The 25889-nt window shown below is 42.1% G+C and overlaps 2 long non-coding RNA genes across 3 annotated transcripts; one reads left to right on the top strand and one right to left on the bottom strand.

Annotated features, from left to right (window-relative positions):
* Positions 1-139: 139 nt before the first annotated feature.
* Positions 140-5828, bottom strand: LOC118244022 (uncharacterized). 2 transcript variants are annotated; one of them, XR_004777429.2, is made up of 5 exons: positions 5401-5828; positions 4119-4422; positions 3126-3241; positions 1293-2353; positions 140-729 (listed from the first exon to the last, which is right to left on the bottom strand). It is a non-coding gene; the product is annotated as an uncharacterized LOC118244022 (long non-coding RNA). The 2 variants fall into 2 exon arrangements; XR_004777428.2 differs by lacking the exon at positions 1293-2353.
* Positions 5829-13025: 7197 nt separating this feature from the next.
* On the top strand, positions 13026-21896 carry LOC118244160 (uncharacterized). Its single transcript, XR_004777476.2, has 4 exons — positions 13026-13831; positions 15019-15494; positions 21067-21095; positions 21637-21896. It is a non-coding gene; the product is annotated as an uncharacterized LOC118244160 (long non-coding RNA).
* The last annotated feature ends 3993 nt before the right edge of the window (positions 21897-25889 follow it).

The raw sequence follows: 25889 nt of genomic DNA, 5'->3' as shown, positions 1-25889 counted from the left end.
TTGCGTCAGTTTTTATTATTGCTGGGAACAACAAGGAATGGGAAGGGTGGAGTAACCCAAGTTTTACTTAGACTGTCTTGCATAAAGACACTGTCTTCAATTAGAGGCCTCTTGGATCCGAAGTCTCTGGAGCTCCACTTCCTTACAGCACAGCCACAACCACTAACACCTTCGGCATATCACAGCAGCAGTCCGCAACAGGACAGCGAAGTGTGCTGCTATATGTGCAGTCAGTGCCCTGGAATGCTGCCGTACTTTTACAGTGGGCCTTCAGCTTCATGACTGCTCTTCACCCCTTGTTTAAAACAGCATGTCAAAGAGGGATTGACAGTTGGAAACCAGGGATTGTTAGGAGAAATAACACTGACTCCTACAACGTGCAGGCAGTATGGAATAATAAAATAATCAAAGATGTTGGAGAGCCATGGGGTGTTGGCAACCGGGAAGGCTCAACATCATCACATCTGCTAAAATCTGAGCATGTTTTTGCAGAGAACATAAGCATTACTTCAGTAAGGCTTCTTTATTTCAATGCTTTAACCTTTACTGAGATAACAGTGCGCCCCGTTGGCTTCAAATTCTGCAGCCGTCATCTTCTGAGCAGTCACAAGAACAACCTGCTCTGGTGCAGAGCACTTCATGCCTGCTCAGTACAGTCTCTTTCCAAGATCCTCTTGTTACAAAGTGACCCAAATACAGCTTCACAAAAAAGCAGGTGTGTTTAGCAGTCTGAAAAGTAAATTAACCAGAAGTTGATACTCCTGTTACATTGCCCAAATTATTTAATTAGCTTTCCATCAAAGTTGTGCCTGTATGGTGTGTTGACAGAGGATGTTCTTTGTGCTGCTGACAAGAAACAATTAAAGAACCACCTTGCAGCTATACTTGGGACAAATTTTCATTTATCAGGCATTTGCATACAGAGTTACAGCTGCCTGAGAGCACTAAGAGAAGGGTATATCCAGTGTTGTCAAATCTTATAATTGTGAATGTGGTATTTGCTGTGTTTCTGCCCAGTTTCTAGAGGGAAGCTCAGCAACTGCGAGAGGCTAACACCTGCCATGCTGGCAGTTTCCAGGCAAGGCACAGTTCTGTTACACAGTGGCACTTCTTCCCATCTACTTGGGGGGAGAGTGACATTTTCCATATGATAAAATGAAAAACAGCTTCTGATTAGGAGAATAATTTTCTAGTATATGGTCACAAGTCTAAAATCATGACAGAAATCCTCCTTAAAAGGTCAACAAAGTGAAGACAAAGAGAGAGGGAGGAAGGGAAAGGGGCTTGGTTACCTAAACATCGGCATTTAGTGTCACTTGGAGTGTCGTACAACTTCGAGCTCAGCCTCCAGGCTCTGTGCTAGAAAATGCAACTTTCTTGGACTGCTGTGGCATGTCTGCCAGCCCTGTGCAGCTGTTTCAGGTACTTCAAGATATCTAAAGTGTTTTAACACTCAAAAACAATCCCAGAATTCAGAACGTGCATTTTTTAGGAATGTTCATATTTGGGGGGGCACAAGAGGGAGCTTGAGGTTGGAAATGCGGGATGTCATCTGTCAACAAGGCCATGGTACAAGACCTTGAAGGCACAACCAACCAGGCCAGGGAAATCCCTGCAGGAGACAAACCCAAAGGCATGCATGTGTAATACAAAAAGATGCTACCCTGTGCTTCTTTGCATTTTATTCTAGCCAAGACAAAAATAAATGAGATCTAATGGTTAGAAGCTAAAGTGACACAAATACCTTCCATTTCTAGTTTGGTTTCTAAAGAAAGCACCTATTGATCAACCCATCTCAAATGGCTTCTGACCCCAAAAGCCAATTTCTACCACATTTGTAGGTGGCCTCTCAAAGACACTAAGTGCCTGTAAGCTTCAGGGAAACAACGGGGAAAGAGAAGCACCCCAAACCTGCGTGGCAGGAGAGGCAGCTGCAACCTGGGGCCTCCGTCTCTTCCCGGAGGCTGGCAGCAAGGAATGAGAGCTCCGTGCCCCATCGCCCCCCGGCCCTGGCAGAGCTGGGAGGGGACTGGGAGGGGATTTTTGGGGTGCTCAGCATGGGTGGGAAGTCTGGAGGAGGAATCTGTAGGAAATGAGGCCGTGTTAGTATCGCTGCTTACAAAGCTACATGTTAGGGAGACCAGTTGAGCGTTCAAAATGATTAGCAAGGCTGGGTAGTAAATTCCTTTCATCATTTTGGCTGTCATCCTAAAATATGTGCTCTAGATTTACCACAGATTTGCTTGGTTTGGGCCAGGGAATTTCATTAAGTAATTCCTGCATCATGTGATACACAAGGTTGCATTAAATGGTCCAGCGATCATTTCTATTCTTCTGTTTCAACGATCCCTGTCTGAAAAACAATGATTGCAGAGCGAGGGAGAAAAATAAAGCATTGGCGTTTAGGAATTACAAAGAGCCCCATCTATTTAACTGCAGGGATTTATTTTTTTTTTTAATTGAATAACAATTCCCAGGATCCATTGATCTTTACTTAGTTAGAGCATCCTACAAGGACAGAAACCATGATGGGGAGAGTGTGAGTAATGAGCTAGCAGCCTCGTGAATCATTTCCCCTAAAGCTTTGTATTCGTAGAGAGACAGATGGTGGGAGCTGTGAAGAGGGAGAGGGAGGAGAAAACAGTTTTTTTGCAAACAACAAAAGTAGGGATTGAGGACAGTGAAATAGAAATAATCAGCAGGTAAGGGAGAAGAGGCTGAAAATACACAGGCTGTTTCCAAACCAGGCTGTTAATGTTAAAATAGATGAGGGTTACAGGAAAGTACAGGAAGGAAATCAGAGAAAACAAAAGCCTTGTGGCTGAGAGGGAAAAAAAATCACAAGAGCAGCCCTAAAAATGTGTTTGTAGATGATCTCTTAAGTCAGTTATTACCTTTACGAGTAAATAGCGGGGAAGTAGCTCAAAGTATGCAAGTATCCCTCCCACAGGCTGGCACTGCTGCCCAGCGGGAGCTGCAGGTACCGAGCGTGCAAAAGGCACGGCCTGAAGCCCTGCAGAAGTGCTGGGGGTTTCTCTCAGTGCCTGTACGGCTGCAGGGGGACGGGAGGGGAAATACATCGTCCTCACATGGGAAGTAAGGACCAAAGAAAGAGAGCTGCCTACCTAACGGTGGGATGAGTGCGGCATCAAGAGACAGAGACCGCTGAGAAGCAGCCTGCCTTGCAGGTTTGCTGAGAAATCAGATGGCATTACACGCGAAGATCCTCTGTGCGAGTCACCTGTGTGACAGGAACACAGCTGTAAGGTTGTCATCCCGCAGCTAAGCCACATCGGCCTCCGCAGCGAGGGGACCGCATGGCGGTTCTGGTACAAAGGTAATCCAATAAAACCCTGTGTGCAGGGCATGAAATGCTGCCCTAAGAGCAGCACAGTTCTGGGCTGGTGGCTCGTAGGAACGCTAAGCCTTTGGAAAATATCTGGTCTTAAAGGCAGGGAGCTATGGGGCCTTGCAGTGGGAGAGGCCGACCGGGGTAAGGCAGGAAAACAGGCCCGGGAGAGTCCCTCCTGCTCGGCACGCAGAGCAGGTGCGTGTTATCTCACAAAGCAAACATCTCCCCCATCCCTCTCCGCTGCCCACACCTGCGGGTTTAATAGCCACCACTCGTGTTTGGGGAAACAGCCCCTGCCGGGCAGGCCACGGCTTTCTGCACCCTCCTCCCGGCCTGCCTTTATCACCGTGCTGCTCCAGGAGAGCCCTGCCACGGCACCCGGCCTGTGGTGCTGTCCCCTCTCCCCGGCCCCTGGCAGGGGTCCCCGGGGATTAACGGGTGGGCCCAGGGATCCCAGGCAAAACACGGACGCACCCCGCACATCCGAGCAGGACGGGCTGCTGGGGAAGGGGAGAGGGGAGGCCCAAATCCTGCTAGGGAGCGGGCGACTTTCCAGCCCCCTGATTCGCAGGGTAGGCAGATGAAGTCCTCTCTGCTGGATCGTGCCAGCCTCCTAAGGTAGAAAAAATGCTGTGGGGAAGCCCCAGAGCACACAAAAGAGTGTTTTTTTTCTGGGGCTGTAGGAAAAGATATCGTAACGGCAGACACCAGACAAAAAATAATGACTGAAATAGTTCATAATTAAAAGTGATTTAAAAAAACTCACGACCAACGCCACCTGCAGTGAGCTCATTCTGGCCGTATTTCATTCTCTGGATTTTCCTTTTTTTTTTCTAAAGGACTCTCTTTCTAAAGGACTTTGAGGATTCCTTCAAAGCTATCTTCTGTTCCTTGGGCTGACGGTTCTTACAACGTGTCCATTCTGTTTTTCATCAGCTACCTCCAGTGAAAGCCCCCTAAATGCGGCACTTTGTGACGGGCGTGTTTGGCATCGCAGTGCTCCAGCGCGCTGGCCTCGGGATTTTCAGCAAGCAGCGGGTGCTGCAGTATGCTGTTAAAGAGCCTGCGGTCTTCAAAGGAAGCAATTTAGTGAGAAAGACTTCTAAAAAGATAACACTAGTGGGGATTGAGCTGAACAGCCCAGAAGTAGCTAATGCATTTAAAGAGCCTTTCATCCCTAGGCTGGCAGAGAGAATTCAGCCTGGCTTGGTACTGACCAAAACCACTTGGGTTAGGGTCTGGTAGCATCGCTTAAACTCTCAGTGGATGCTGTGTGCACCTCACTCACGTACAGGAGTGCACGCAGCCACAAGCACACAGCACCCACTGCAGCCTTCCTCCCAGAGCTACCCCCCAGCCACGACATGCAGACACTGACATCCAGTCTCAGTATTTACACCAAAACCAATTGTTCTTCAATGCCAAATTAACAGCGCTCAGAGGACAACCGACCATTTCTCTTTAAAGACGACTAAAGATATCCCTGCCTATAATGATTTCAGATGCTCAAAAGTGTCTTTCCCCATGTACAGGGCAATGGATAAGGCACTGAGAAATCATTTAGAAGAAGAACATTTATCTCCATTTCACTACCGAATTGCTGCAGACAGCAGAACGCCATCAACTCGCTCTGCTCCAGGTGCCTTACCTGAGGAGTGGAGATGAGAGCAAATGGGCCACTTAGGTAAAGTTATTTGAGGCTTACTGACAAGTACTATACACATACAAATAATTTGTATTTTTATGGGTCCATTTTCCTCCCACTCTTAGAACTGAGATGCTTTTTTTCCTGAAGCACCGTCTGGTGTCAGAGCTGAAATAGCAGAAACCCAGGAGTGAGACGGTCCCAGAAGAGATGAGATGGGGTCTTTGAATAGGCACAACAGAAACTGGGAAGACAGATGGGGAGTGTGATAAAAAGGTGAGAAGGAAGAAATCAATTATAACGTAATCAAATTGAAGGAAGTAGCCAAACTAACCAGCTAGTATAGATTCATCTTTTTTGTTACGTGTTTTATGTTGAAAGAGTAAATGTTAAATTATTTTACCTATTTTTAAAATGAAGAAGAAAAAGACAGCAAAACGGTATTTTCCTTCAGGCTCATGTGTTCTCCTTTAACTTTCCAGCTGGAAACCAACCTACTGAAGCAGCACCATCCCTGCTGGTACGCAGCCCTAGCAATGCCAGCTTGGTGCATCAGTACATCTGTGGCCAAGAGACCTGTGGTTTTACCGAGGCAAGACAGCCAGGGTTAAAGTACAAGGAGAGCAGCAACACAGCATCACCGCCTAACTCTGCCAGTAGGAATGAAATCCGTGCATCCCAAACCTCATGTCTGTTGGCGGACACAGTCCAGCCCCGTGCTCACTCTGGGCTGGGCGCAGCAGTAATCAGCAGGCTGAATTTTAAAGCTCTGGGCTGGCTGGACTTCACATAGCACTGACACGGGAGAGACAGGGTTCACTGTTTTCTCAAAGTGGTACCTGGACAATGGCATGCACTTTGTGACCTCTCCACTGGAACTACCCTAGGAAATAAAGCATAATCCCCATCCAAAGCATAATCCCCATCAAAACAGCTTGCTTTTTTGTTTCTGTTGCCCGTGCTACTCAGCCCTGCACACCTCCCTGTTTTTCATGCCTTACAGAGCATGTTGCATCAACCTACTTGATGCTTCTCGTTCCAATGGCAATTTCCAGTACAAAAAATTCATCTGGAGACCCACGTCAGGCTCAGCCTGTGCGTCCCCACGCAAAGCAACCTTCAATCTGGTGTGACACTACGCCGCTTTCAAGTGAGCTTGGGAGGTGAAAGAAGAGGTGCAGCTGAGGAGCACTACTGCCCGTAGACAGGGTGCTTGCTGCTTGGGAAAATGATCTGGGCATTTCTACACTACAGCTGGTCCAAGCCAACGTACGTGGTGGCACCCAGACTGTCCTTCAGCAGGCAGCCGAAAGGCAAGCTTCTGCATGCCCTCGTGAGATACTGGCCGTGAAATAACATCGGTGACAAAACCCAGGGAGTGCCAGAAAGTCTAGTGTCACACCGCTTGTGGCAGGGCTCAGCAAAACGAGTGCCTTCGAGGAGCCTCCACCTGCCGGTTCCCTGCATCCAGAACAGTCCCTAGGTACATCACGGGGAAAGGCATCTTACCTCAGCAGGCGCGGAGCACACAAACACGAGCTGCAGACAGCATGTGTGTGTGCTCCTAGCTTGTCACACACATCTAAGTACTCCAAACCCTAGCACACGCTGGGATTTAGCAGGCTCTCAAGGCATTTTGCATCAGCTGGATGTCGGCTCTGCTACTGTTACGCAGAATATGTACTATTGCCCTGCTAAAAGCATGGTTTCGCTTCTGATTTCTTTCTTTTTTTTTTTTTTTTTTTTTCCACGTGCTTCCATTTAAGCATCTAATCAAATGACGGAAAGTATTTTCTCCTGTGTCATCTGTATTTCACAACACTAAAGGCAGCCATGGAGATAGCTGCCCCGTGCGTAGCACGGAAAACCAGAAGGCTGTTCTGACGAAGAGCTCGCAGTCCCGCTACGCAAGGGATTTGAGAGGCTAACCAGAATCCTGCGCAAATTATCTGTCGCCTCTTTGTAAGCCCTGCTTCCTTTCTTCACGTCTGAATTCGGACTGGGGATAATGAACTTCCTGCGTCGTACCCTGAGGTACAAGGAAACTCATTGTACACTAACCCAGGAAGAGTATATCAGTAAGTGGTTTATAAGGCAGCTCTGACGGGTCTTGTTAGAATGACTTATTCTCCAAGTTCCAGTGGTTTGATTAAGTGGATCATGTGATAAGCACTTATAATGAACTTCTTCACATGCTGCCAGGGGAAACCCAGCAGACAAAATGCTTAATCCCACGGCATTGCTCTGTGCATAACAAACTGATTACAAAGATGGAAAAAGCATGCAATTCTTTGGCTTCTTCTCCTGCTCAGGACAGCACAACAGTGTTATACAATTTTCCTTCGGCTGCCCCAAATCGAAATATCCTCGCTCCTAAATCCAGTTCAAACTAGTGCATTTTTCTTCCTGCAATTCGCCGAGCACTCCACCAGGCAGATTACAGCTAAGCGTAACCATTCGCAAAGCACGCCTTGTCATGCCTCTGAGTGATTTTTTTCTTATTAAAGAAAACCAAATACCCCCCCCCAAAAAAAAACAACAAAACCAACCAAACAAACAAGAACTGACCATAAACTCATGAGTTTGATTTATTTTTAAAACTAAAAATCTAAGTCAGCTTGAATTGCCGCAGGGTAAACCTCATTTCACTGGCAACAGTGGCAGAGGTCAAAGAGCAAGCCCCGCTCAGGAGCATCTCTTGCAGATTTGGCCAACCCCTCCAGGACCGATGACCACGGTAAGACAACAGCATCTGACAGCTCTGAACTCTCCCCAGTTTGTTGTTCCATGGGATGGATGTGCTTTTTCCAGCCCCATCAGCTGGCAGAAATTGTGGCGCTGCTTCTCCAAGGCCAGTGCTATATCCCTGGCTCAGCTGGTGGCTGCAGCAAGTGTACGATGGACGGGGTGCCTTTGAGAAAGTCTTCTTCAGGTCCTGGGACCGAGGTGATGGGAAGACCCCAGCAGCCTCTGCTCCCTGACCAGCAATACCCGCGTGCTCCCATTACCATGGGCAACATTACTATGTTCAGGTGTCAGGATGGAGGGGGCGACCATTTCAGCTGCATACGGTACTGAACGAGCACGGGGAGAGATACGTGAATGGTGGGCTTTAAGTGAGGTAACTGGTTTTACTTGGGACCCTGAAATCAGAAAAGGAGTGCTGGGGACATGGATAATACCTTTCCTTTTAGCTCCTTGCTCCAGCTTTGCCCCAGACCTCACCAAGCGGTAGCTGACTTGGCAGCAGCTACAAAGCCAGCCTCAGTAGCGCTGTCCTCAGGCTACCTCGCTGCATGTAACCCCCTGAGCAATCTGTTCCTTAGGGTCATGGGGAGAACCATCTTAAAGGGAATTGCTTCGGGAGTTCAGGTGGGATGAGAAACAAGAGGGTGAAGGGTGGTAAGCAGCGTGCCACCTCAGCGCCCGTCCGTTCTGAGCATCAGCAGCAGATGTGACATCTACCTTGACACGTGGTGGAACCAAGCGGGCAGCGCTACCTCCGTTACCACACTACAGCCCTTGCCTCTCCCTCCTGCTCTGCAGTCGCACTGCGGAGTGAATCACAGAATCACAGAATCGTCTGGGTTGGAAGAGACCTCCAAGATCACCCAGTCCAACCTCTGACCTAACACTAACAAGTCCTCCACTAAACCGTATCACTGAGCTCTACATCTAAACGTCTCTTAAAGACCCCCAGGGACGGTGACTCAACCACTTCCCTGGGCAGCCCATCCCAATGCCTAACAACCCTTTCAGTGAAGGAGGGCTTTATCCATCAGTTCTGTTCTGAGGAACGGTCCGGTGGTTATGGCACCTCACACACATTCTGGGGGATGTGTGTTGTGTTTTTTTTTCAGGCAGCCAGCCTATAAATACACCTGCAGTTTAACATGTACATCAAGCTTTGTAGATCAGCTTTCCTATACAACGTTACCAGCCATGACGTTTCCCCAGGTCACGCTATTTCTCAATTAATGGGATTGCACAGGTGTAATCAAGGGGATAATATGATACCAATCAGCTTTCATCAGCAAAATGCTTGTCTCCAGCTGTGATGGCATGGCAGAAAGAGGGCCTTATCTTGATTTATTTTCCAGCCAATTCATGCACCTATTAAGTGAGAAAAAAGTTATCTTTAAAAATATATTTTCTATGCAATCAGTAAGAATCAATAACTTCAAAATTATGATACTGCTATTAGGTTCAGTCATCGGAGATGACTTAATTGTAATTCTGTAAATCAAGTGAAAATTTGCTCTTTGTTTCCACTTGACAGGGAAGTCTCCTAGAAATGTTGGCTCATTGTCCTTAATCACGTTTTGATATTTGGAACTGAACATACCTCCCCAAAGCATTCTCTTCAATTCTGCTTGTAAGTTTGGTATTTCAGATTATATACGGATGTTGAACACGAAAGATTTTTTCCCCCACTTCACTTAAAACTTAATTCAGGTAAGAATCATTTACTCTTAATTCTACTAAGCAGCTAGAAATGAAAAAAGCCAGGATGTTTTTTCTTATGTTAAATTTGTTTCCCCTGAGCTCCATGTGTCCAGTTTTAGAAAAATGAATTCATCAAATCCACAAGAATTAATAGAGGCTTTTGAAAACATGAGGCTTACTGAGGCTAGGTATTCCAAATAGAGAATCAGGCTATGGTATTTCATTTTTCAGTCCTCTAGCACTACATAACTATTACAAAGGTGTATTGTGAGACCTTAATTTCTAAATATTTAGCAGCTGAAGAGCTTCAGTGAGCGCTAAGTAAAATTTCTTTTAGACTTACTGATCTTTACCACATCTTTTCCTCCTATGTGACAAAGCAGATAGAGGTGCTTGTGGTTTAAAAACACGGACGCCAACCTAGCCATGATCTAGCTGAAATTTTGAATTAGATCATTTGGAGTATCATCACGCTTTTTACTACTCTCCTACTTGCATGTATTAAATATGGTCTACAGGTTTCCTGTGTAGGCCTGTCCCCAGGGACTGAAAACCTGATGTACACAACTCATAAATAAAGCTAGTGAGACATGAGCAAGAAAAAGCATAGCATACTTCCGGGAATCACTCCAGGAAAATAAATGTGCAAGATGGCACATCACCCTACACAAAGCTGGCAAAGGTAAAGTAACATTTGGGTTTGATCATTACAGAAAATAAAATAATTCTGTGTTCATATGTACGTGCTGGTCCTTCACTGAAAGAAAAGGGCAGAGGTAAGACTGGAGTTTGACTTACAAGAAAACAAACCTGCTGCTAACAGTTGTAGCTTATTTAACTAAACTGGAGAATGAAGTCTGAATTCGATCCCTAGCTTTCAGAAGGCCTGTGAGTTCTCTAGGAATGGCCACCATCATTTATTTCCTGTCTCTGTGCTTCACTATTTGTACAGCACATGCTTCCTTTTAAGGAACCATCTGAATTCCAGGTATACCTTTCCCTCACCAATGACAGTGCATGATTTTATACAGAAGTAGTGTTAAAACACCGTAAAGAACATAACAGAAACAATCAGCTTGCTTTCCTATAATGGATTTGGATGAACATATCCTCCCATTTCCATCTGTGCTTTATTCTCTTTTTCTTGAGAGTAGGGTATTACATTTATTGGCACTGACTTTCCTCAGAGCTTATTCTTTTGCTCTCCTTCTGCTCTTCTCTATTTTCCCAGTCTTTCTTACTTTTTTTTTAGCCTCCTTAGTCCTTATTTTCCCATCACCCTGTGCGATATCTACTCCCCGGTTTTGTTTACTGTTATTATTTATGAGACACTGAATAAGTTCGAGCAACTGTATATGACAACAATATGATTACCCAGAAATTATTTAAGGGATGAATTGGCAGAAGATACATCCTGCAAGTATGCAGATTGGAGACAGATGTGTACCTGGGTTTTGCTTGGCTGTAATCTGGAAATGTACGGAATTCTTCGAGAGCAAATGTGATCTTTTCTTGCCAATTTTTATTTCTGTGTAGATTGGTCCATATTTTTGCTTTTAGGGATGAGGGTTTACCTCCATCTTAAAACTGTTTGCCTGGCAACGCATTGAAAATTTTACTTGGGTTCTTAAATATCTGCACTTGCTGTGCAGGCATAGCTTTAAAACAAGCTATTTATTTGTATGATTGAACATCCTTACGCTATCAGATATTGTTATAATTGCACGAGAAACCTGTAGAAAAGCTTTTTATGCCTCAGAATGAATGAAAAGTTACTTACGATATAGCAACGAGAGTTCTAGGAGAGGTGTAAATGCATATCTGCCAGAGCTGAACATTTATTTATGTGGTATAGCACATATAAGCCTTCAGGCTCCTTAAGATTTTAATTTGGGCAATAGCACACGCAGTGCACCCTATGTGTATGAGAATTTCCAGGTGTGCAGGACTGTAACAAAAAGAGAATGGGAGGCTGGCTGGGATATGCACATATCCAGCACTAATCAATTACTGATAGGTAACGTGCTCTAAGATCCTCCTCCTGGCAGCTACCTGCACGCAATACATCGCCGTATTTCCATCACAGTGTACTCCACAGCAATCATCAGTTTCTTCCATGGCAGAGTCTTGTGGTTGTGGTTGGGACATCACTTACGTTCCTTCCCACCAAAAGTAGTTATATACTCTACGTGACATCCATCAAATTGGGAAGACAGAGTTTCAAGTATATGCTCTGTAGATGCCTAAGATAAATAATTTCCTTGGTGAAATTCCCAACGCAGATGCTGCTGACAGATCAAGATCCGATGCTTTACCTGGACTGTGACCTGCCATAACAATCTTAAAACAGACCTGCAGTGGGGAATACAACTAGGTAGGAAATGTCAAATGAATGTCTTAAAATACTTCACGTTTCGTAGTTAACAGGGCAGTGGTTACACCCCAAGCGTGGAGAGATGACGCTGCCACCTGGAACGTGTGGTCTGAGGGAAGAATACGGAAAGATGGATTTTCTAGTACAGATGGAGCCCTGTAACCACTGTTGGCAGAAATCAGAGGATGTTATTACGTGCTCTGTAACCACTTAGAAGAGAGGGATCAGCTCCTCCTTTGCTCCTCTCGCTGGTGACAGCCTCCAGGAGGTCATTTTAGCTGACAGAAGTCATTGAGAGCATAAAGCTGTTGCCAAGGAGGGGCCTGATGGGTCCAGGCACAGGTTTCAATCTGAGATAGGAGAACTGTCATATTTACCTTGCTTGGATCCTTCAAGAATCAGTGAGGTGGGAGAAGCCACTGAGTACAGACTTCTGAACTCTTTTCAACCTTTCAGGATTGGCTACTGCTCTAAAGCCAGAAGATAGTTTAAAATGTCACGCAACGATTCCTTACATGTATTTGAGATATTTCATAGCTCTAGGAGGAAAATCTCATTTCCTTCACCAATTAAATTTGCCTCATAGGCCTTCTTACCACTGATCAAGACCAAGTGAAAAGCAGGAGTTCCTATACTTAACAGCCATCCAGCATTCAGGATAGGAGAGGAAACAACTTTAAGTCCAGATATCAAACTGTTCCTTTGTTCTGTGGCTCCGAATGCAGAGAAGTCCTTAAGGACTATCCTGTTCAGGATATCTGGAAACCAGAACTCTTTTGGCAAGTGTAGATTAAAAAGATAATTTTGCTGAGTCCTACTGATTTTGCCAAGTAATCTGCTAATTAGAAGGATTGGCAGGTAAGTATAAATGGAAACACCTATGCCTGAAATGCAGAAATCAACTTCTTGTTGACCTGAAGATGTCAATTCAGGACAATTCTATTTTGAGAAGATGCCTCCAAATATTCTTGATTTCCTGCCTGTGTTTCGAACAGGAGTGTCTGCTGAAATCTGTTACCCAGCTACTTTGTAGACTATGCACAACACACACACACAAAAGACTTCATGCAAGTATCATAATTTAATTTCTTCCTGGAACAGACAGCAATGCCACAGTATTGGCATTGGCATCAATACTGTGCCACTCGCACAGTATTGACACGAAGCCATATAAGATAGCTAACAATCATGATGGCTTTTCTGTTGCAAGTATTTGTCCACTGGAAACTGTTTTTAAGGTCTGACCTAACTGTAAAGAGGCCATCCAAAAACTATCAGATGATAACTTTCTGTCATGACTTATATGGTGACAAGATATAGCCCATATCCCACGAGTTACTCATTTCCTACAGGAAATTCATCTTCGCTACTATCATCTAACAGAATTGCAAACACCTATTCTGCACTGAAGTATTTGTCTGCTTTTTCTTGTTTCAGTCTAGCAAGCATATTTCCCCTGAATTGTCAGTATCTTTAGAGTGAAATGAGAGGTAAAGGTTCTGTGCTTTGAGAAAGTCAAAGGGAAGTTCAATGTCTACTGCAAAAGCAAATCTCCTTGTGACAATGTGCAAACTGATGGGTTTCTGTAGCTGTCTCCATCAAGGAAAATAAAAAGAAAGACAAATTGATTAGTATTTACAGAGCATTCAGCTAATCTTACTACTTGACTTGCAAGAAACTCAGTGACATGTTTTGGGTTTGTTTTTTAATCCTCAGTATGTGGATGTTCTTTCTCACAGGGTAAATAACATCACAACTATGTTTACACTGTAATGGAATGAAAAGTCCTTCGGACCAGATGTAAGCACACCATATTCTGCACCTCCCCTCCCCAGGCCCTATCTGCCCCAGATATATTATGGCAGCACGGACTGCCAGCAGAATGCTTGTGAGCATTTCTGTGCTAGTGTGCTGAACCACCAAGCTCACTCAGGTACCCAGGTGCCATGAAGCTCTCAAGAAAAGGCTGTGCGCCCACATCTGTGGTCAGTCCTGTATGCTTGCAGTACAAAATGTGAGTAAGTGTGATTTTTCAGCAAGGTTTGAGGTCAGGTCTACTTTTATTGGAGTGCAGATGAAGGTCTTAAGTGATTATGTAAATGTACTAATTATGTAAATCTAGAAGACACGACAATTAGAATTAAAGCTGAGAATGTAAACGTGGACCTTGTTATCTTGCACTTGGAGAGAGCGTTATTTTTCTGAACAATGTAGCACATGAAAACCTCAATTCCAACACAAATCTTTACTAACAAATCAGGTTGATGGGCGGTAGGATAAAGGTTAACCATAATTTGTTATTTACAGTTTTCAAATTCATATACAAATCCCTGTGTTCTGAGTGCTAAACTCTTATGCTCGATACATATGTTGTTTGTTTTACCAGATTACATGTGAATGAAAAGAACAGCTGTGACCTCTCCTTGTACTTTGGAAGGGCTCTGACAAAAACAAACAAATCCTACTTAAGGAAAAAAAAAATCCTTAATTTGAATTCATTCATTCTGCATGTGTAAGGACCTGCAGAATTAATCCTATGTCTTTATCACATTCAAAATTAATAGTAAAAAGGCAGCTAAGGTAGAATTACATAACTCCCAAACTGAATATGAACAGCTATCTCTTAACACTTCAGTTACACCACCATTGTCTCCTAACCTATAACCAAACTCACTGTGAACTGGTACAATGTTCATACAAGCATCTACCTAGGCTGAAACTGTGAGTTCAAGTAAAACCATTTCCTCTTTCTATAACCTTCAGTTACCTAAAACATGTTATTAAAATTATTTTTCTCTTTGCATACATAATTTTCAAAATCCTTTGTTGGATTGGGTGTGGTCTTTTAAAGCATAATGATTAAGCTGCTACAAGTACGCAGCTTATTTCCATAAAGTCACTAATATTTGTGTATCTGCACTGCAGGCTTATGTTGCTTTTATTATACCAAATGATTTGTACCAAAGAACAATAGCTAAAGGTATACAAAAACGGGGCATGCATAGCCCATAGTTAAATGAGAACAAAGCCCTGTGTAGTCTTTAGCTGAAGTTGGTAAATGAAGTAATCTGTGTAAGTTTTGAATGTGACCAAAACATAACGATATATATATTTCACCATTAATTACTCACTGCAATTACTGATCATCATCCCTTCGCTATGCCTCCTGGACTGCATGCTCTCCTTTTTTCTTCCCCTCAGAAAATACAGCTCTTCAAATATAAGCGTAAGTAATGAGAATACAACAGCAACAACAACAACAGGCCTCTGAACTCAGCTGGAGACGGAGGCTGCTTCCTCCCCATCAAGACGATTGTGTTGATCAACATGTCTTTCTGTGAGGCAGCTGCTTTCGACTTCTGCTAAGCTGTGCACTCAGTGTGGGACGTGGAAGAGAGGAACTACGGGTGCTGGGACGGGAGTCTGGAGACAGGAAATATCGTAGCTGATATTCTGGTGGGGACGGAGCTAAGGAAGGAAACTGCAACAACTGATTTGTGACTCACTGACACTGTGCATTTTTCTTGGCCTGTGAAAGTCTGATGATCTCTGTCTTTTGGTCGTCTTCCACATACTCTCACTGCTGTCTAAGCTTTCCCATGTGTCAAAGGATCCAGATGCTTCTCTTCCACTGTCTTCCAATTTGACTGAGCTACCCCTGTGGTTAAAAGGCACAGGTACGTGAACAATGTGCATTTTCAGTAACAAATTCTGCAGCTCACTGAAAGCCAGAAATTAATACTTTTAAGTAACAGAGGAGATTGCTTTGTTGTCTACCAATTTTGTTAATTTTCACATGTAACCATATTTAAAGAAATTGAAAATATACAATGAATTATCTAAGCCTGTTATATAACCTCTAATTTTTTTGAAGGAACAGGCAAAGAAAGAAAGCAGTACATAGCTGCAGCTGGCTGTGCTCATGTAAACCAAACATTTAATAGCTCAGTGTTCCTAACAATAAATAAGTGACATTAATTTACTCTGTATCAAGGAATGTATTTGAACTCCTTAGGCAAGTTTTGGGATTAAGCTCATGAGGCATGTGGTACCTAAAACAAAATAGACAAATAAAAGATGAACATTTTCTGAACTGTGCTACCAATAAAGGATAGGATAAGACAGGACAGGACACGATAGGACAAAATACAGTAGAGGGAAGGAATGACTGGCCTACAGCATTCTGGACTTTATTCTTTAAACAAGCAGAGTAACTTCCCTCAAAGAACACACTGTGAACTGTACAGTCTGTGACAAGGCACCAGGCCCGGTGAGATAGCCAAATGAGCTGAGCATGCCCACTTAGAGTCCCCTAACGTCAGCAGGCACATTAGCTTAACACCCAAAAGAGTGGTAAGAATTTATTCATCCAGCCGTGAGAAACTGCAGTAAATCCATCTGTGCCATTTTCCCCTATATTCTCCAAAGTTACATAAAACCAACCCTTACTATGTGGTAAATATAATCCTCTCTTTAAAAAAGAAATCTGAATCTGAAATAACATGTAAATTTACAGGATGATTAATAGTTTTGCTGACTGGTAAAAATCCGGTTAGAGCAGCTAGGGTATGATGGCTTTATAGGAGCAGGATGAAGTTTATTTGATTCTCTGCAACTGCGTGTCCTCAATTGAACCTACCAATCCTTCGCTTTGCAAGGATTGTAACTCATGCTGCAGTTGGATCAGCCTCCATTTCTATTTTTAGTGCAGATCTTGCTCCTTATTTAGTCCTGATTGCATAGCCAGAATTGCATTCTCAGCAGCTCAGTGAAAAGCCTGCCTGTTCCATTTTATAACTTTTCCAGACAAAAAGATGGGAAGCCCGTAGCTTTCCAAACAGTCTTATTTTAGGAGCTTGCAATACGATACAGTCCAAAACCCAAGGGCCACATGAATCCCTGCTGAAATACTACTGACTTTCCTGGATTTTTACACAGAATGAATTTGGCTGCTTGTAAGTTAACCAGGATGATTATTTAAAACAAAACAACAACAAAAAACCCAGCAACCTTCTTCACCCTAAATGCTTATAGGATATTTATTGAAACCCTAACATACATCTGGATCAAATTCTCTAGACAACATTTTATCCTCTTTAGATTCATAGTTTATAAATCTAATTCATGGAGGCAACTGCTAGCCAAAAAAAGAAATAAAGAAGGAAAAATGGAAAACGTTGGTTTTGAAGAATCTCTGAGCAGGGATGGCCACACAGAAGCAATTTTCTGCCCCTCTATTAAAAACATAAGGACGTGCTTGAACAAAATTTTCCCACTATAGCAAGGACACGTAGGGCTGCTTTAGTTCTCTGTCTGCATCAGCTACAGTGCTCCACCTTCGCTTACAGCGTTTGCTTCTGCAATGTCTCCTTAGTGAGAGATACTTGATAAGTTTTACTTCCAGGTGTTGCGCGTAAGCGTAGGGCAAAAACCCAGGATTAAGATGATCAAGGCTGTTATGCTGTAAACACAGAAACTACACTGCTAATACATGTAAAATACATCTCTGTCTACACGTACTGATACATGTTGCCAGTAGTGGATCTGATTCCCATGCGTGAAGACACTTTGCATCTTACTATACATCTGAATTATGCATACCTGCAAAGAGTGTTTTATTCTTAACCCAAGGTAGAATCATATCCTCATGTGCAAAGATCTCTTCCTAGACGTCATCCTAAACCCTTGCCCTCCCAACCTGTAACAAATTGCTAAGGAATTGTTATGCTAGTCAGGCAGCAATTGCTGAATTCAGCCATCTTTATCGTACGTGTAATGATATCCAACGCTGCTCTTGCAGTGGGGGAGATTGACTGCAGATGGAAATTTCCCTCAACCGCCCCTGTTTTCAGGCTGTTGCCTGGTCCTTTTATGCTACACTGAGAACACAAAGGCAGATTCGAAAGAAAATTAACTGGAGGAGTAAAGGAATTAAAATCAGCAAAGGAAAAGATGGACTAATATATTCTTATTGTACATTCAGTAATTTAATTAGCCCCAGTCAAACAGTGGACAAATCACACAGCCAATGCAAAGCAGAAGGGCCATAAAACTATGCATTCAGCAGATCTGCATTTGCATATTTTGTGTTCCCCAAATACCCAATTCATTCCGTGAAAATGGAAGGTATTCCAAATACACGAAGTCAGGCTCTGTATCCTGATTTAAATAACTCAGGAATTGAAAGAGAGAAGTTGAATGCCACCAGAAGTACTCAAGATCATTATCTCTAAGGCAGAAGGCTAGAAACTGAAAGGACTAGAAGTTATCAGCTGAAAATAAAAGACCCAAGTACATGAAAGACTGTTTATCCTTGCTGACATCAGGAATATTGTACCCTTGTACCCTAAGTGGAGACAATGGAAATTTGGGTATTCAAGATATGCAGCGGCTGTGGTTTTCAACATCACACATAAAGCTGAAACTCTAACATATCTAGGGGAAAAAATATTTAAAAATACTGGCACTGAGGTGACAATGCTAAGAACAGGCTAATGGAGTCATGATGCATGGTCCTATAAATCAGGAACAAACATTCTGATGCAAATGTATCTAAGAAGAGAGCTTTATTTTCGAAGTGCTGTGAAGGCCACTCAGATTTTTTACAGGTAACACTGAAAGAGGCTGAAAGGACACGAAGTCCTTCAGAAAATGGTTGAAAATATAACATAGTCAGACTTCCTTTGACTCCTTTTCAAGAGGCTCTTCTGTGCTGAGGCGTGGCAGAGGTCCCCAAGAAGTTGATGCTGAGCTGCAAGGGCCCAAGTCACTGTCCAAGTCTCCCTATCCTTAAGAGGATATGCCATGTTCCAGGAAGGTTTGCGGAAATCTTCCACAGGGAAATTCCAAATCTGAGAATAAAACTTGTAGGAAACACCTTAAGAAAAGATTTGCTCTAGCAAGCCCTTGGCTTGGACTTTCTTATGAAATGTCATTGACACCACAGTATAGTGCAAAAAGATATCAATTTACCTGCAACAACATTCTGGATATAATTTTTCATAATAAGAGTGACTGCTGAATCCATTTGGAAGAAAAGCTTGTCTAAGTGTACGGAGCTTTGTTTGTAATTCAACACCATAAAGAGCACCCTAACAGATGATGAGAACTTTGGGTCTGATCTAACAACTATTTCTGTATTTTGTTAGCAATGACCAGCTCTGTGTTTTGAGTTAGGAAATGTTAGGAAATTAAAATAAAATTATTCAAGTGCCATTTTAAATCAAAATGAAGCAGGTCACTTTGAAGTCAGCTTTGATGGTTGTCTTTTTTTTTTTTATTTTTAAATGAGAGCATGAGTCTGTTCCCTCAGCACCACTTAATCACTGGTAACTTTCACGAAGAGCAAACAAAAGACCTCTTTTATTTATCTATTATGTTACTAAGAGGTGAGAACAGCTTGATGCAAATGAAAATCATTAAAGCATTCTGCACTACCATTAACTGTCTGAGTATCTGTCTATCCAAATACAACGCACAGCCCAGTGAAACTGCAGCCTCATGACCTTCTGCATTGAAAATCTATGCCCTGTGACTCTTAACCCCACAGCTGAAATACTCTGTATGATGCGCTTTAGCAAGCGCTTAGTTTGGATAGGCATGGAAATGGAGTGCAAACCATTACACAGAAACAGATTCCCCTCAAACCATTACACAGTTTCAGATTCCCCTCACCCTGACTGGGCAAGGGGTAACGCAGAGGTACCCGATTCGTAACAGCGCTACGGTATGAATAATAAGCAAAAATGTGATGGCCCAGATCGGAACCCGCACGCAATTACACCCAGAACTCCACTCAGGTACGTAGTCCCATTTAAGACAGCATGAACATATCACAACGCAAAACCGTAAGTGGTCTGTAGGATTAGAGGCCTAATTAGAAATAAAACCTACTGCCCTAATTCTTTACAGCTTTGTGCTTTGTGTGGCCGTTTATGCCCATGCAAACCGAGTATAGAACACTGCTATTCGCACTAAGTAGCACTCTACCTGAATGATAAAGATGGGTAAACGTATGAAACTGGAGAGTTTAGTCCTCCAAGAGAAGCAGTACCTAGCAACAGGAATGCACAAGAACCCTGCATTCTTCATAGTTTTAACCACAGACACACTTATGACAGCTCAGAAAGCAGGTTACAGAAGGCCATTTACTGCTGTTCAGTCCGCCTCTCTCCTTGGCGAAATTTAAGTCAGTCATCAGGCACAAATTTACATCTGCTGCCTGAGAGCTTTCCTAGAACTAAGCCTTGGCAGAAGTTAGGAATTTCTCCCCCTCCTTTGGGACACATACCTTTGTTGCCTACTCTTACATCATGGCACAGAGGTTAGGACAATGCATTATTCAGCAGCAGCTGGAGAGGAAACCGTAGATGGGATTTTAGGCATTCCACTGCTTGAAGGACTTCAAACCAGCCTCTCCCATCTCATAGGAGAGCACCCCCATCAGCAGATGGTTGCATACCAAGTATCTCTTAGCTCCAGCTTGAGATTTTGCCAATCAGGGCTGGGGAATGGAAGACTTTTGAGGCCAGAGACAATAAGGATGCTTTAATCTCCTAGGCCTGTTTTAGATGTTTTCATTAAACAGTGATTATACAGCTTGCATACATAGTACCGAGTGGAGGGACTAAGGACTCCTAGGCAAGTGCCCTTATTACTCATTTATTTGGATGTTCCAAAGAGTAATTAATGCATTTGAAGCACTTTGAAAAGAAAGAAATCAGTGGGACTGAATCTAAGACTTTCTAAAAGTCTTCATCTGAGTTTGGCAGATTGGCACCTTTACAAAACCTTATCTGAGACACTGCTGCCCTGCTCGTGCTGTTGAGCAGAGTGGTACCACAGAAGACGTTTGACCTCCAGACTGCTCATCGCTCACGGTGTCTGGGTGGGCCCATAACAATCAATGCCCCCACAGGCTCAGGGGACAGCCTCTGGACACAGGGAGACCCAGCAAGCTCCCTAGTCCTAGGTTCACAGGATATAACAGGTAAGATACGGTAAGGAACGTTACAAGGAACCCAGTGAGGAAATCATGAATTCTGCTCTCACAGGACACTTAATGCCAAGCAACTTGGATTTTTTTTTAACCTCTGAAGTAACAATGTTCTCATTTTATAGATGACTGAAATAAAGTTAGCTAGAAATGTTTTGGTTTTATTAAGGACATGCTAATAAATTATGCTAACAATACAATATTTACAGAAATGCTGTGACTCTAACATGCTTGTTCATCTCCTTTTCCATCAGGACACAAGAAGAAAAGCGTACATTTCCAGGTAGTGCACTTTATCCCTCTCAGCAACTACTTCCATGTTTTTTCCTTATCTGAGCAAAATTTACTTTTAAACAGAACCATTTAATTTTTAAAATGCTAATACTTTCAAAGAGTGATAAAAGATAAAGCTACTCTGAAGGAATTTGCAACGCATGGATGCTGCTGATTTCTTTTGCCTAAAAGAACCAATTTTTGCATTACTCCAGGCAAAAAGCAATTCTGTACCAGTCAGAAAAAGACAGAATTAGGGAACTGACTGGTAATCTGGTGCTGGAGCAATAGAGAGAAACTCAGGTTGCTGGCAGTGAAATCTTTATCAAAAAACAGATTTTAAAAATTGCAGCTAGAACATGTGATCTTTAAACAGGGTGGGTTTTTTGCCAACAACAACTAAGTCAAGGTGGAGACTTTTTGGTAAGAAATCCAGTTTCCTTTTCTGAACAAACAGACAATAAAAAAAAAAAAACACCTTTCTGCTGATTTGAAGAGCTTTTTCATTGCAGTACAAAAATATCATTTTTTTTTTTAATGGGTACCTAAAGATTCACCCAGAACAGCCACCATAACTGCTATCTTCACACAATGAGGAAGAAAAACAATCAAGAGATGCAAGAAAGGTATCATCTAATGAAAGACATACCCACTTCTCTCAAAGCACAAGAGGTCTTGGCACTGACAGTTGTTTCCAATGTCTAAACCTAAGTCCTTATTTCAGAATGATACAGTTTCGCAGACGAGACCAGGACTACATTTGATTTATTGAGTGATTCTCTTCTGTTTCCTTTTAAAGATAAAGAATGTGTTTAAAGCTGTGTGAGAATGTGATCACTTCTTGGAAGGCTCCCTTCCCTCTCTGAACAATCTGATACCCTTTCATTTTACAACATAACCATTTCCTATTTTTCCTTGAGTGTTAATACTTTCAATCAACAATTTTTCTTTGAAAAAAAAAAAAACAAAACAAAACATGGTCCTAATGAGAACAAATCACGTAATCATTAGAGGAAAAATACCAAGCAGGTCAAAAGCCTAAGTTCTGTCCTGAGAAACACAGCTACTCAAAATGCTATCTCCACAAAATAGCTTTTGAAGTAGTATAGGAAAAGGAAGGTGACGGTGCTGTGGGTGGGGAGACTGGAATATGGCACAGTAGGTATTATTTTAAGATTAAACAGCACTAAGCAAAATCCTTATTAGCCAAGCCATCAAGTTAATGCTTCTGAAGGAAAACAGCTATCACTGCTTTTCTAACTGCAGCAGCTGCAAGACTACTCAAGAAACACAGACCACATTGTAACAGAATCAAGTCTCAGTCACTTAACTGCACAGCTTCCAGAGTGAATGTATCTGATTTCTCTACTTGACTACAAGTCCATAACCAATATACATAATTATGGTGTCTTTCCTTTCAATATTTCCTAACTTCCAGTACCGTATCCCATTAGAGTAACAGATCTACTCTATAAATATGTATTCTTCCTAAGTTTGTATCTCGAACAGTATCTGTCTCATGCTTTGAGATACAAAACGACCAACGTACTGGTAAGAAAATTAATTTTATTTGCCAGACTCCAAAGTTGTTGAGGTAGGTCTGTCTGCTGAAGGGACCTGCACTTGTGCAGCGTCAACCTTCAGCAGATATTACTGTAATCAGTGGACCATAACAATAATTATCTATACATACCTCAAGCACACACAAAAGTATTTATATAGGGCATCTGTACGTAGGAAGACCAGGTTCTGGAAGCACTTCCAGTAAAATCTTTCCGGGATTACTTGTAGCCACTCTGTTTGCATTGCCTTTTCCCAGATGTGCCATTTACCTAGCAACATCTAATAATACTTACAGTACTATTAACTAGCATAAATACTAGTATTCGCATCTTCAAATGGAAGCGTGCTTTGATTTTGGAAAGAGTTAGGAAGTGCAACTGTGTTAACTGACGGATGTCAGACCAACATAAAATGTCACTAGTTGCTGGCTAAATATCAGATATCTACTGAATAGTATCTACTAAATAGTTCCATGGTGTTCTGTGACTTTCTGCATTTTAGGAAGATACATCTGAACGTATGTACACCATTCTTTTCTCCTGCTCCTGATTATATACTACACCATTAAGATCTGCATTGGAGGAAGCAACCCCCTGAAAACACTGAAAAGCCCCACCAGCGTGAGTACAGAAAAAGAGTACTAAGCTCAGTACTAAGCGAACATTTTCTAAACCAGGTTTTCAGTAGTTGCCACATAAAATTAGGGTTTTTTTGGTTTGTTTGTTTTTTAACATCCAGATAAGAACACTACCTTTGAAATTCTAAACTACACTAGACTCACTAAACTCAACTTTAGGCCAAGCGAGTCTGAACATGTTAGCCTTAAAGGACAATAGAATCTTAGGCAATATTTAGCTTACCAGAGAACAAATAACACTCTTCCCAAAAGCCAAAACAAAATACAAGGTCCAAAGGAAATCTTTAGATATTACATACTCCAAGTTCAGGAAAGCATTTGGTGCTCTCACGAAACCTCCAAATCCCTCAGAATGTGTTGGATAGATTACAGTGCTGAACGAGAGGCGATTATACAACAAGCAAGGACTGTGTAAAAATTCTGAAGCTTAAAGAAAACAGTGAATATTGTAGGGCTCGAGATAAAACTGTAAAAACTGTCAGCAAATAAAAGACTTCTAGGAAAAAGGACATGCAGCAACGTATGTGTGTGTGCGCGCGGTGCCAAAGGAACTGTTATGAGGCCTTGTTTTCTTTGATGTCTTCATTAATCTCTGAGCAGCCACAATGTGGACAACTTTGAGGACATGGAGATAGCTGAAAGTAATTTAGTGTGGCTCAAATGCAGTCAGAAAACAGCAAGATGAAGTTAAGTTAAAGAAAAAGCAAGCTACTGCTACGGAAAAGACTGAGAAAAATATTCTGGAACATATTCTGGAATGTATTCAATAGGATGGAAATAACCCCAAGGCATAATATTTGTAAAGGATCTAAGGATAACAAGCAAGCAGAAACTGCAAATAAATTTGTAACAGAATACCAACAAAAAGACTAATTTAGATTTAACTTGCATACTTGGAAGCATTGTATCCTGGAGCAGGAAGATAACGCTTTCCCTCTCTATAGCTCTAGGGCAGACTGTAGAACATTTTCTTTATGAACAACTAACTAAGCACTTCAAGCCTCTTGGTGAACCAAACATTAATACCCTCTGGCAATTCATTCTGCCCTACACATGGAGGTCATATAGATGCCTGAAACAAAATAAAAGACTGTATGGACATAAACCATGAATTCTTCATCCACGCTTTTTGTAACCACACCTGGAATTCACCAATGAGTTCTAGGCATTTTACCAAAAAGATCTCAGCAAATTGGATGGAATTCACATAAAAATAACACAAATTCTTTGGGAGCTGGAAAGACTCAAAAGGAAATGTAACAAAACTCAGCAAGTGTAGCTTAAGGTAGGCAACTAAAGAGTTCAAAATGCTATTTTGCTTAACATTCAGCTTGTTCTGGAAAATTATTTGAAAGAAACAAACACCAAAAAAGAAAATAATTATATGAGGTGATAAAAAGTTATACACATATAATTAACTAGGAACAGAAAGATTCAGACAATACTGGAAACATAAACTGAGTTCTAAAGTATGGGTAATTGTCCTAATGGAAAAAAAAGAAAGTAGGTATCTGGAACTCCAGCATAAAGTCTGCACCCATATGTTACAGGACCCAATACTGACAGAGACGGGCAAAGCATTTAATTGGTCCCTCCCATCTCTAATTTAATCTTACAGCACTTCAAGTTTACTCTGATAGCGACTCTCCTGTCTCCTCCTGGATAAGAGATGGCTGTCATATTGGACTGAGGCTTCTTTCGCTTTGTCTGATGCATGAATGGGGAATGCCTCCCGTAAGTCAGACTACATGGCAGAAAAAATACAGCATTTAAAATGAAATGGGTTTCACCACTTCCCATCCAGTCCCATTTCTGTGATTCATTCACAAAAACACATTTCACATATTGAAACAACAAAAATTTGAATCACCGTAAGTGCATGTATGTGCCTACATAAGCCACAGTAGACTAATAGGACTTTTTGCAGTTACACTACTTGAAATTTTTCCATTATGAAATCTTTTTTAATTACTCACTGTTTGAACCATTTGGGCTAACTCTCTTCACATCAGACACATTCCTCCATGGAGAGTATCAGCTAAATGTTTTGGCTATTTATCAGAACAATAATATGAAAAATTATGTTATGTTTGTTAATTTAAAAACAATTCCTACAACCATTTACCTGAGCATTGTTGCATGGAAGAGAAACTTCAATTTGGGAGCGTTATGTACACACATACACATGTGTACAAATAAATGATATGTATTTTAAGTTAGTCCCATCCAGTCACACATACTTCCTCCCAGAAAGGCGATGGAAGGATCATCTACACCCAGCCTCAACTGGTAGCTCTGTTGTAAAAATAAACCAATGACTTTTACTTTTTACAACAGAAGCTACTCAAACACTCAAATTCTTCCCCATCACTCCACTATTTGCCAGTAACCCTCACTGTCGAGCACACCATTCCCACAAACAGTATTAATGTTCAAATATTAGATGTCATTATACACAATTTTCTCTTTTATGTCCATACCCAACTTTTAGTCATTAGACCTAAGCAGTAGACAGTTTTATTTTTTTAATCACTGTGATTCAGCAATACCTCTCATAAAATCAGCTCTAGCACTACTCCTCAATTACCTAAGACTTAATCAGTT

The sequence above is a fragment of the Cygnus atratus genome, chromosome 3, assembly GCF_013377495.2.
Source record: "Cygnus atratus isolate AKBS03 ecotype Queensland, Australia chromosome 3, CAtr_DNAZoo_HiC_assembly, whole genome shotgun sequence".
Classification (NCBI taxonomy): Eukaryota; Metazoa; Chordata; class Aves; order Anseriformes; family Anatidae; genus Cygnus; species Cygnus atratus.
Note: the sequence above shows the minus strand (reverse complement) of the source record. Positions and strands in the feature narration are given on the sequence as shown.